A 12,435-nucleotide genomic window follows, 5' to 3' on the forward strand; every position below is an offset into this window, starting at 1 on the left:
CTCCTTAAGAAATCCCTGAGATTTCTTTGAAGTACCAGCAAGGGAATAGCCGTGGGCTACTGATGATCCTCAGGCCCTAGAGAGTTAGAAACTTGTAGCAACTCATTAAAACTTGTGAGACATGAGGAAAAAAAAGCTGTGTGCCTGGGAATCACACAGGCTACAGTATCAACTTCAATCTCCAAACATCCACTAATTAATTCCACTAAAATCATCCCCATACCATTTGAAGAGAATGGTAGGCTAGAAAGCAGTGCCAGTTCTACATCCTCAATACAAGAAATTTTTGCTACTTTAGCTACTCTCTCTTCAAAGTCAATATCTACAAGTTTGGCTATCTCCCACACATAATATTTTTACTTGGCATAACAGAATCTCTTCTTCTGTCTACTCCCAAAAAAATGAATAAAAGGACATTCAGCTTTTTTATTTTGTTTTGTATAGCGGTGCTGGGGATTAAACGCAGGGCCTCACACATTCTACCACTGAGCTACATCCCCAGCCCTAGAACTTTCAGCTTCAATGCCATATCATCTGAGAGTTCAAATAAAAACATAGTAACTAAGCAATTTCAAGACTGGGTTAAGGCAAAGAAAAAAAAAGGCTTAAGTACAAGTTTTTAGAAGTCATAAATTCAGAACCGGTGAACTGATATACATGAAAACTCCTGTTTTACATACCCAGTAAAATTCTGTCATTCAAAAAAAATTACCTCTAGCGTGAAAAGGATCTAAATCATGAAACAATTATCAAAGAAACAAAAATTATATCATAACTATAATATACAGAAATGCCCATCAAAAAACTCAGGTCAAAAAAAATAATAATAAACTTCATACATTTATTGTCATAACTTTTTAGGTTAGTCTGTAATGTTTACTATTTGCCACAATAGAACTGGGACCCACTACCTTGTTTCAAGCTTTCTAGAGTACAATGTATGCTATATAATATTCAAGAATAAGCCCTGCACTATTACATCTATTTCTCTCCAGATGACTTAATAATACAAAATATCAGAGCACATCTTGAACTGATTTAGTAGAGACACCAGTCTGATTCAAAGTCTTGGCTAACTTCCTAAACAGGTAAATATTTAATACAATTTGATAGTGTATACATTAAATTCATCTAGTCTTTCTCCTTTGCAATCTCCTAAGTTTCATATGGAAAGCTCTACAGAGATAATGAATCACAGGCCAGTTTTTCTGTGCTTGCTAGCAGCTTGTGAACCAATATTTTCCACCAAAACCACTTCCAATTTGACCACAAACTTCATGTCCATATCTTCTGATGTCAAAACTACTGGATTTTCTCCAAAAGTGCAGGAGACAAAAAATGTAAACACTACTATGAGAAAAGTCAAAAGGTTTCCATGAAATTATGTTTTATGAATTGTAACAAGCAACTATTTGCCTCAGTTTATGCAAAAGAAAATTCAAATGTATTTAATATCCCTAACCCTACCAGTGCCAAAAATATAGGCCTTGAAATCTGATTTCAAAAAGCACTGAAATCTGTCAAGCAAGCGAAAGTTCTCCTTACCATTAGTGTAAATGAAGTAGACATTTTAGTTCATTTGCATGAAGCCATCAATTCTGCAAGTGACCGCCTAAATACTGATACATTTTCTAAGATAACTGAGAAGTTCAAGGTGAAAGAATTCAAAAGCACCTGAACACACTGCCTTGAGATCCGAAACAAACTGTCTGTTCAGCCCCCTTGCTCCCTGCCACCTCCCACTGGCCAGTGGCCCCTTTCCACATGCTGACGCACCGCCCAGCCCTGCACCGTTGGCGACCAAAGCAAGTACTAGCCTAGTCTCAAAAACTTTGACTCAGTTATCAAAATAGTGAGCATTCAAGACCTGGGCGAGGGAGTGCTGGGGTGTTTGTTGTCCAGGCGGTCAACTTCGAAGCGGGGCATTCCTAGCAGGTAGAGATCTGCCCAAGACGCAGCCCATCCCAGACTGAAAAACCACAAGCATTAACAGGAGCCCGGCAAAGTGCTCAGCCGAGGAAGGGGAAAAGCGAGCTAGAGAGGCGGTCACCAACAGAAACCTGAGTGTGGGTAATGCCCGAACCACACGCCCCTAGGACGCGGGGAGGCTGGGACTGCGACCCCAACAGCGGCCGCAGCGCAGGCAGCAGCAGGGTCAGGAGCGCGCAGCTGGAGGCTCCGACAGCCCAAGCCACCACCCCGCCCCCAGGTGAGGGGCGCCCACCCCGCCCGCCCGGGCCGCGAGGAGCGGCCGCCCCGGAGAGCCGCTGCGCCCTAGAGGCGGCCGACACCCGAGCCCGCCCTCTGCCCCCGCCCACGTCCCCCCAGCACTCCCGCCCCGGCCCAGCCCCACCGCGACCCCTCTGGGCGCGGCGCGCACGCCGACGCCCCCAGCAGGCCGACCCGGCCTGCCGCTCGGGGCCGGGCGCCCTCGGGCCCCGGGAAGCCGCCCGCGCCTCACCTCCTCACGTCTCCGCCGGCGCTGCCGGAACAACTCCACCAGGCACCCGCGTCCCACCCGCCGCCCCGCGCTCTGCGGCCGGGCGGTCCCGTTCACTCAGCCGCCGCCGGAGCCCAGGGAGGGCGGAGGGAGCGGGGCGGGGGAGCGCCGAGGGGAGGGGAAAGGGCCGGCTGGGCAGGAAGAGGCGAGGGAGGGGGCGGGCGGAGGCGAGGCGGGGCGGGCGCGCGCGCACCCGGCCCTTCGGCGCGGCGTGCGCGCTCCCGGACGCGGAGGCGCCTTCTCTGCCCGGCGCCGGCGGCGCGGGCGCAGGCACGTCCCGGCTGGGCTGCATTTGAGCCCGGGCCCGTGGAGCGGCAACCTGACAGTACCGGAGTTGAAGGAGCCGGGACGCGCAAAGGCGCGTGAGTGCTCGAGGCTGGTGGAACCCGGGAGAGGACCCGTGCCTGCGAACGGCCCGAGCAAGGTGGACTGAACTCTAAGATTAATCCTTCTGGAGAAGATTATGTTCTTGCTCATAAGCCTGGTTTACATAGTTCCCACTAATCTTCAGAGAAGTCACCTCACAGAGCAAACTTTGCACCAGTCACTCTTTTCCGTCCTCCTTTCAAGGTTTGTGTGCACCTGAAGCGCCCCCCTGTTGGTTGGTTCTGAGGGACTCAGAGATTGAAGAGGGAAGTAACCTGCGGGAATGAACGGGAACGCGCTGAGCACCGTAGTGCGCGTATATGAATGGACACAAGGTACCCTCGATTGCACCTTTTCGTCCTTTGGGGTAATAGGTCTTGGAGTACAAAAAAAAAGAGAGAAACAAGCCAACTCTTTTTCGCCATAGATGTATCGATTGATCCTTAAACTGTCAATATTCTTCCTAGATTGAACAGCCAAAAATGACCTGTACATTTTCTGAACCTCTTTGGCACTTTTTTTTTCTGTAGATTTGTGACACTAATATAGTCAACCTTATTTAGGTTGATCTGTACAATATTTTGTCCCCCAGAAGAACCCTTGAGTATTTTCCACGATGGATCACGCCTGATAGGAAGTATTCAATAAATGTGACTCCAAAGAGCTCATGTGTTAGGCAATGTAGAAATGTTCAGAGGCGAAAGGATTGGATTATGAGAACTGTAAATAAAAGTGAATATAGTGCAGCAAGGAATAATTGTGTCCAGTGATTTCAGCTCTAGGATTACTTCTTTAGTTTAAAATGCTCCATTCTCTCCCACTTCAATTCCCAAGCCCTTGTTTCTCCATACAGATCCAGAAGCTACTAAGAAATGTGACATTTGTCCAAGGGCCATCTAATCCCAAGTTTCTTTTTACCTGTTTTCCTAAGGTTTATTTCTGAAGGTGCTGGGACATATCAAGAGTGTTCCAACTATTTTGTGTTTTCCCTGTCTGCTGGGCTCCTTCCCAGAGGGCATTTTATTAAGCTCTGTATTCCCAGAGCCTTCCTAGCCTTAGAGCCTAACTCAATGAATGCTGGTAGTGTTGGTGATTGTTGTGGTTTGGATCTAAAAATGTCCTCCAAAGAGCTCACGTGTTAGGCAAGGTAGAAATGTTCAGAAGCAAAAGATTAGATTATGAGAACTGTAGCCTCATGAGTGGATTAATCTATTTGATGGATTAATAAATGGACTGCTGTGTGGTAACTATAGGTAGATAGGGTGTGGCTAAAAGAAGTAGGTCACTGGAGGCCTAAGACTGTATCTTCCTTTCTCTCTTTGTCTCTCTCTCACTCTTACACTCTCTCAAGCCCAAAGCCATAGAGTTGGCTGACATGACTGAACCTCTGAAACTGTGACCCCAAAATAAACTTTTCCTCCTCTAAGTTGTTCTTGTCAGGTATTTTGGTCACAGCAATGAAAAGCTAACAGTGATACTTAATAAAGTTAGAATTAAAATTAAAAATTAATGCAAATTATCTGTTGACTTCCTGAGACACGTTTAGTTTCAGTTTTCTTCAAGTACTAAGAATTGAAACCAGAGGCACTCTACCACCGAACTACACCCCCAAACCATTTTATTTTATTTTTAATTTATTTCTAAGAAGGGTCTCACTAAATTGCACAGGCTAACCTCTAACTTGTGATCCTTCTGTCTCCACCTTCCAAACTGCTAGAATTACATGCATGGGTCAGTCACCACACCCAACAACATACATGTTCTATTTATAAATATTCAACAAGTAGGTGCTAAGGCTCTACTAAATAAAGTACAATAAAGATACACTGGGCACCATCAGGAAATCAACAAATGGAAAAGCCACAATTTCTGTCTTCTGATATTTTCTCACAAGAGCAGAGCTTTTTGACAAAAAGGACAATGCTGAAATAATTATCTTCATTCAATAAGAAATTTAGCCAAAAAAAGAAAAGCATAAAATTTTTTTATGATGGAGACTCCAAAACAAATTTAGTGTTCCCCAAATTCAGTTCCTTATGCCTTTAAAAATAATAATAGTGACCACCATTGACTGTTTCCAGTTAGTTCTCCTATTTAAGTGAAGCATGTGGTAAGATCAATTCATGTACCAGCTTGCTAGAAAGAAAATAAAAACCTTGTCCCTTGGCCACATATCACACCAGGGATCGTTCTGTAAACCTGAACTTTTTCTTCAAAGTAGACCCTAGATAAGAGACAAGGCATGAGAAAATTTAAATATAAGACAGTGAATGTGATTTGATACAGATACATCCTCATCACAGGGAAAACAATTCTAAGCTTATGTCAATGAATTCATAACAAAACTTCTCATAATGCTGCTCACTTCTCCCTCCACTGAGGCTTCCTTTGCATTAAGTGTGTCCTAGGAGCTCTGATCCGTGAACTAAAGGTCTCACTTTGGGAGAAGGTGTTACAGAATATTCCAGCATGATTTATAATATGACAAAAACTGGTGGACCAGTTTCAGATCTAACACACAAACTTATTTGTCCTGCATGATACTTGTTTAAAAACAAAACAAAAGCCAAAGTTAAAAAAGCAGATTTCACATGCATTTTGGGCTTCTCTTTTAAAAATGGAAAAAGTTAAAATCAATAAAAAGTAGAAGATCTGATAACAATGAACTTACATTCTCAGGCAACAACAATCATTTTTATGACATACTTCTGTTTTGTCTCTGCATTCCATATCATTTCCTACACTATTTTGTTTCCCTCGCTTAGGTCTGCAACTCTCAATATATAATAGCTTAACATAAAAAAACTGTAAACAAGTTAGACATTGGACAATAATGAGAGTTTAAATTGTGGTATTTAACAGAATATCATATTGCTTTTACAGTAGGCATTACTGGTTGATTCCCTACCATCCATTTTCACCTCTCTGCAATTGTATACAGCCAAGGAAATGAGTTGAGTTAGGCCCATCTTCAGCTCCAGGTGTGGGCCCTATTTTACCATAATCAGCCTTTTCTCATCCTCAACTGACTCAGTATTCATGGTTAGGCACTGGCACAGCTCTAAATTGGTCCAATCATATGGAAGGCCAGATTCTGTGTTAGGAAATGAAGAGTGTTCTCTTTCCCACTCTGGCTGGTCTGAGGGGTGAATGTGAGTCCTATAGTTACTGCAGGCACTTTGCTAACATGAGGGAAGCCAGCCTGAGAGTGACACTGACACATAATGGAAGAACTCAAACCCAGTTTGAAGCCTTCCTCTGTGTTTAGTAACTTTTCTGAATCAATAAATTTTCTTAGCAGTTTAAGAAAGTTTGAGTTTGGCTTTTTATTATTTGCAACCAAAGCTATATTTTCCATGCATGTTACAGAAGAAAGAGCTACCATTGTATTATCTGACTCTTCCAAAGATATATATCCAATGGGATGCTAACAACCTGTTTGGTAAGATTTCAGAGGGTCTTAAAGGAACTTGACCACTCCCCCCAAATCCTTCCCTGACTAGGTTATTTAATGCAATCATCACTATACATTTTTTTTAACTTTGATTTAACTCTGTCCCTTATTTAAACCAATTTCACTGGGAAGAGCACTTAATGACTATAATCTGTTATCTTTTATGAGTTTATCATGGTTTCTGAGTCATTGTTTGGAAGTGGAAAGACTGGAAAACATGACACTGACTTCCTGAGGAAGGGGGACATCGCAGAGGGAGCAAAAAATGTAATAGAAATGAGGCTAGAAACATAGAAAAAAAACTTTCTAATTCACTTTATGTTGGGCTAAAATTCAGAGTAATCTAGACAAATCATACTAAACCTGTATGATAAACGGAACCTATATTACTATTACCCTTTTAAGACTGTATAAGAATACACTCAAACAGTACGTATATGAGGATCAGGGAACTTCCTTATGGAAGAGGTAGGCAAAGCCAGAAATGTATTTTAAAGAAGAATAGCTAGCCTATTGTTTTATAATTTGATAAGAAATAAAAAAGATACCTACCAAAAACTGTTTTCTATCCCTGTAGTGTCTGAAATTTACCCCACCATCAGAGTTCTTTTCTTTGATCTGGGACAGTGATCTACTATGTATAGTGTACAACAAAATCAGTTTTGGAGATTACTTTAAAATCTGATCCTCTTTATCCAACCCCTAAGAAATTCAGTACCTCTGGGGTAGGATCCAGGACTTATTTTAATTTTTTATTATTAAAATTTGTTTAAGAACATAAAAAGTAGAATATAATGAGCCCTCTTGTGCCAGTCACCAAGTTTGCAAAATATCAATGTAATCACCTCTTCCCTACTCTGCCCCCACTTGAGCTTCACCCACAAATACTTTAGTATATAGATCTAAAAAATAAGGATTCTTCTATTGCAATCAATAAAACCCAGAATGTAGGATATTCTACAGGACAGACCACCAATATCATTTAACAAATAAATTGCATAAATTTAAATGGAAGGAGACAATGTTGGGCTTCTTTTGGATTTTTTATTCATTTCTTTTTAACAGATTCATTAGGTATAATTGGCATGAAACAAACCATACATATTTGAAATGTAAAATTTAACAAGTTTTAACATGTACACTCCTGTAAAACCATCACTGGCCAAAATAGAGAACATATCCATCATCCCAAAAAGGGTTCTTGTACCCCTTTGTCTGTTCTGCCTCATCTCCTACATCCTCTGGCAACCACTGATCTGCTGTAATTATAAATTAGTTTGCATTTTCTGAAGTTTTCTATAAATGGATTCATCAGTACATATTCTTTTTGGCATTGCTTTTTTTACTTAGCATAGTTATTATGCTTATTATTCTTGAGATTCATCCATATTGTTACATGTAAATAAATTTTAATCTTTCAGTCTTACAGCAGGTATCCACCCCCAGTACCCCCATAAGCCAAAGGGCTTCAGTATATTCTTGTCTTCATCTTCTTCTAATGCTCTGCTTTTCTATTTTCCTTTTTCTAGAATCTGGGAATTCCCCTTTCTTACTTTCAAGCTTGGCAAAATATCATTTTTTTCAGTTTTTTAAGTTATCATCCAACATTTTTATATTTTTAGAGAAGTAGGGAAGTTTTCCTTGCCAGTCTACTTTATCATGTTAATCTGAATTGATTAATTTTTTTTGACAGTGTAAAGAAACTGTTGTACAGGAACTCCATTTCTGTAACAAAGTAAAAGGGCTCTCTTCAGAGAGGTGCCTGGCCTTGTGTGGGTGTGGTGTCAGACATTTTAGCAGAGTTCTTCCCGGCTGGCGCTTTTTCTACCTCAGTCCTCCAAACACAGCTTTGGCAGAAAACCACAAGTTCCCTTGAAGTACTTGCCACAGGCCTAGTAAATTCTAGGTTTTGACATATAAGAAATATTCCTTAAATACATATGTTTTGCAGGAAAGCAACTTCAAAAATTACAACTGCATTCATAGCAAGGGGAGGAAAATTACCACTTTTCTCTTCTGAGTCAAGGGAAATACACATCCTCTCCACTACTCTCTCGCCCTCCCTCCAAGGCATTTTTCTAGTCCCTTTTCCCTTTGCCACATAAAAAAATCAGCTAAAAATTTGAAAAAGAGATTTCTAAGTTCTAATGTAAAATAAAGGAGAATTATTAAATGACAAGGGCTATTGTTTTAGAATATATTAAAAGATCCCTAACACACTCTAAAACTTCTTCAATTTCAGGAAGACCCTTACTACTCTTTAAATCTTTAATTTGTTGACAACAACAGCTTCTTTGTGGAAAATTTTTAGCTTATGGCATTTATGTCTACATATATCACTGCTAATAATTTCAAACTTTATACCAAAATCCAAACTTAGGGTTATTTTTAATCAGAACTGTGTACTATAATTATATTCAATATATGTTGGGCTCAGGCTGTAGCTCAGTGGTAGAGGGCTTGTCTCGCAAGTCTGAGGCACTGGGTTCAATCCTCAGTACCATATAAAAATAAATAACTAAACAAAGATATAAATATATACATATGTGTGTGCGTTATTTAAAAAGATAGATGGTGAGTAAATAGATGTTTGATGGTTCATTCTCCATTCCTTTTAGTATATTTTAAATTATGTAATCATTTTTTATTGAATACCACCATCAATTTGTGTCTCACCTTGAATTGTCAGTCTTTCTTAATTGATCTCTTTCTCACTCTATTCTACATAAGACCTGGTATATACTTTTTTATAATGTCTATAATACTTTCTTATATATAAATTTTTTCATGACTGTCTTTCTCCACTAGATGATGAGTTCACTGAAGACAAAAATCATGTCTTTTTTTTCATCGTAGTGGGGTTTGAACCCAGGGCCTTGCTCATACTAGGCAAGTGCTCTACCCATGAGCAACATCCCCCAACCCTTTTATTTTTAATTAATTTTGAGACAGGGTCTCACTAGGTTGACCTTAAACTTGCCCAGGCTGCCCTTGAACTTCTGATCCTCCTACCTCAGCTTCCCAAGTTGTTGGGATTACAGGCATGTACTACCTTGTCAAGCTTGTTTCTTCTTTTCCTAGTATTAAGCCCTCATGTTTATTGTAGGATGATAAAAATAATTAATGAATGAATGACTTCACAGATTTTTGTTAGAAATTACTGAGCTTCTTCTCAGTGAAACAGAAAGCTTTAATAGTATAAAACATTATTGAGTTTCCTGATATTTGACCATAAATTAGTTTTAGCTGAAAGTAACAAAAGTATTCCATTCATAAAGCAAAAATTTTTTAAAAATTAAATCTACAGTATAACTAAGGATCAAATAATTTAATAAAATATGTTGAAGCTAATCATTTTATTAGAAGAAACGTAGCTAAGTCTCTACTCCTGACTACTTGCCTCAGCATCCATTTTCTCCTGCCACTTAAGTAACAGAACTCCAAATTTGCTCAAAATTTAAAATTATACAGATAAAAGACTGTAATTCTTGCCCCCCCTTGTAGCCATACATTCGGACAAATGAGAAGTAACTGGGAAATTTTCTTCAAAAAGAGGAACTGGTGGATCCATGGTTGTAGCTCAATGGTAGAGTGCTTGCTAGCACGAGTGAGGCACTGGGTTTGATCCTCAGCACCAAATAAATAAATAAAGGCATTATGTCCATCTACAACTAAAAATATTTAAAAAAAAAAAAACAAAAAAAAGAGGAACTGGGCTCCTTTTTATCCCTTTCTTCTTTCCTGCCACCTAGAACAAGTTGCTAGATTGTTCATCAGCCATCTTGAACCAAAGGACAGGGCCATCCCAGGAATGGTGGAATGGTGAGTTAGAAGGAGGCTAGGTCCCCTGTGACTCTCTCTGACCTGAAATGCCTGCTTCCAAACTTCTTTTATAGAGAATGAACCTTGTGAATTTAATTAATTATTTATTTTTTTGAATTTTACTCAGTACAGCTGAATTACTGTAACCACTATTCTCAACCTTAAACTTTATCTTGGGATCACATTCCTTCTTACTTGAGTCACATGATTTTTAGAATAGAGAGTTAAAATAGTTTTTGTAATAAAATAATTTCTTTAAAACTAAAATTCTCCATTTAGATCCATCTCATCTAGAAGGATAGCTGATGTGTGATGTTTGGATAAGAATTTTAGAAATTTTATCTTAACAACCATAATTAAAAGGGTTTTTCAAGTCTATTTTGGTAGATAATCTTTTCAGTGAAAGTACACTGCATTTTTCCCTTAGAAAGATTGAGCTTTTTCATTAAAATTCTTCATTTATTTCTTCCGTAAATGAGTATTCTACATTTCATTTATTTCAGGATTCTACTATAGTGATTAGTGAATGAAATTAACACAGATTTTGTAAAAGTTTTTATTTAATAAATTTGAACTTGCAATGTTTCTTTTCTCCTATGACCTATACCTGCAAGTTCTGAAGTTTCCACCAACTGTACAGTGGAAAATCATGTGCTCATTACAGTGAGCTGATGTGACTTGTGAGATACAGTCAAAATATAACTGTTCTCTTGAAATGATCTCAGTTAGGGGGAATTTTTTTCCCCTGCTACTAAAGTGAAAATTACTAAGTTTCATGACCTTTTGGATTACTTATAGAAAATAGAAAGTTTTACATTTTAAAATCATCAAAAAAATCAGCCTTGATTTGATATTTAGAAGGGAAAGTCTTAGAGAAAAGGAATGTGGTTAGTTTTTCTCATCCCTGCCCAGTTCCCCCCCGCCCTGCTCAGTGGCTAATCTTAGTGACTCTCCCAATTGGAGTGCAGGAGGGAATAAGGAAAAGGGTCTGGATTGACTAGGGGTATAGTGATGGTTTTTGTGCTCTCTGTGACTCTTGTCTTGTGGGCACTTTTGTGAGCTCCTGGGAGGCTCATGTGCTTGGCCACTCAGGCTGCACTCCTCCACCTTCTGTGACATAGGCTATGTATTATATTCCTACATCTCCACTACCCTTACTTTTTTGGAAATCAACACTGCATTGTTCTTTCTGTTACAGCCCAACTGACATCTCAGGCAGTTTTCTTGGGCAAGAGTCAATTAGAGCTCCAGAATAGCTCTTTCTCCCCTGTGTGACCCACCTCTGTCCATGGAAAGCGTCATGCATCCTTTGTCTTTTTTTTTTTTTTAAGCAATTTTTGAAGTTCTTGATGGACCTTTATTTTATTCATTTATTTATATGCAGTGCTGAGAGTCAAACCCAGTGTCTCACACATGCTAGGCAAGCGCTCTACCACTGAGTCACAACTTCAGCCCTGTATCCTTTGTCTTAACAAACTTTGAAGAGCTGGCTAAATGAAGCTGGCCATATCCCCACAATAGCAAAGAGCCTGCCATGTCTTTCTGACCCTCTAAATTCTCCATTCTTTCCGCTATTGTTCTCTGAAAAAATTCTGTAAGAAACCCCACTCAATGGGTGTAAGGTGAAGGGGGAAATACCTGCTTTTCTTTCATCCTAATGAGGGGGGCACAGGATGCACAGCAAGGTGTTCTCTGAAGAATACTGCATCACAAATGCACTCTCAGTTTCCACAATCTGACCTTTATCGTTTTCAAGAACCACCTAACCAGTGGAAAATTTTGTCTCAAAATTTCTGCTTCGTGGTCTGGCACTTCACTCTGAATATCATACCTGTTGCATTGGCGTGCTTAGGCCAAAAAAAAAAAAAAAGAAAAATTTTGTACCAGGGATTGAACCTAAGGGCACTTAACCACTGAGCCATATCCTCAGCCCTTTTATTTTTCATTTTGACAGAGTCTCACTAGGTTGCTTACAACCTCACTAAGTTACTGAGGCTAGCTTCGAACCAACAATCCTCCTACCTGTTACAGTTCTTATAGCTTTAGGTTTCAAATAGCCAGACTTCTCAAAGACAAGTTTAACAAGAGAAGATTAGCACAGCTTCCCAATATGTTACATTTTTACTTTTGAGGGTTTTGTTTTGTTTTGTTTTTGTTTTTGAGACAAGGTTTCATTGTATTGCCCAAGTTGGTCTCAAACTCTGGACCAAAGGATCCTCACACCTCAGCCTCCTGAGGAGCTGGAACTACAGGCAAATACCACCATACCTGACATAAATAATATTTTTTAAAT

At 39.7% G+C, this 12,435-nt stretch overlaps 1 protein-coding gene across 6 annotated transcripts in view; it reads right to left on the reverse strand.

The window, feature by feature from the left end:
- Positions 1-2,617, reverse strand: part of Rabgap1l (RAB GTPase activating protein 1 like) — a 616,206-nt gene extending 613,589 nt beyond the window's left edge. For 3 of the 6 annotated variants that reach the window (XM_046430137.2, XM_046430146.2, XM_046430147.2), the window contains exon 1: positions 2,462-2,617. The gene's annotated coding sequence lies outside the window, so the exon portion shown is untranslated. Of the gene's footprint in view, positions 1-1,545; positions 1,775-1,867; positions 2,156-2,461 lie in introns of those variants that run through there. The other 3 variants (XM_058574417.1, XM_046430139.2, XM_046430138.2) reach the window with 3 other exon arrangements.
- Positions 2,618-12,435: the final 9,818 nt, after the last annotated feature.

Source organism: Marmota monax, unplaced genomic scaffold (genome assembly GCF_021218885.2).
Source record: "Marmota monax isolate L192 unplaced genomic scaffold, Marmota_monax_Labrador192_F-V1.1 WCK01_AAM20220418_F8-fsc00055, whole genome shotgun sequence".
NCBI classification, from domain to species: domain Eukaryota; kingdom Metazoa; phylum Chordata; class Mammalia; order Rodentia; family Sciuridae; genus Marmota; species Marmota monax.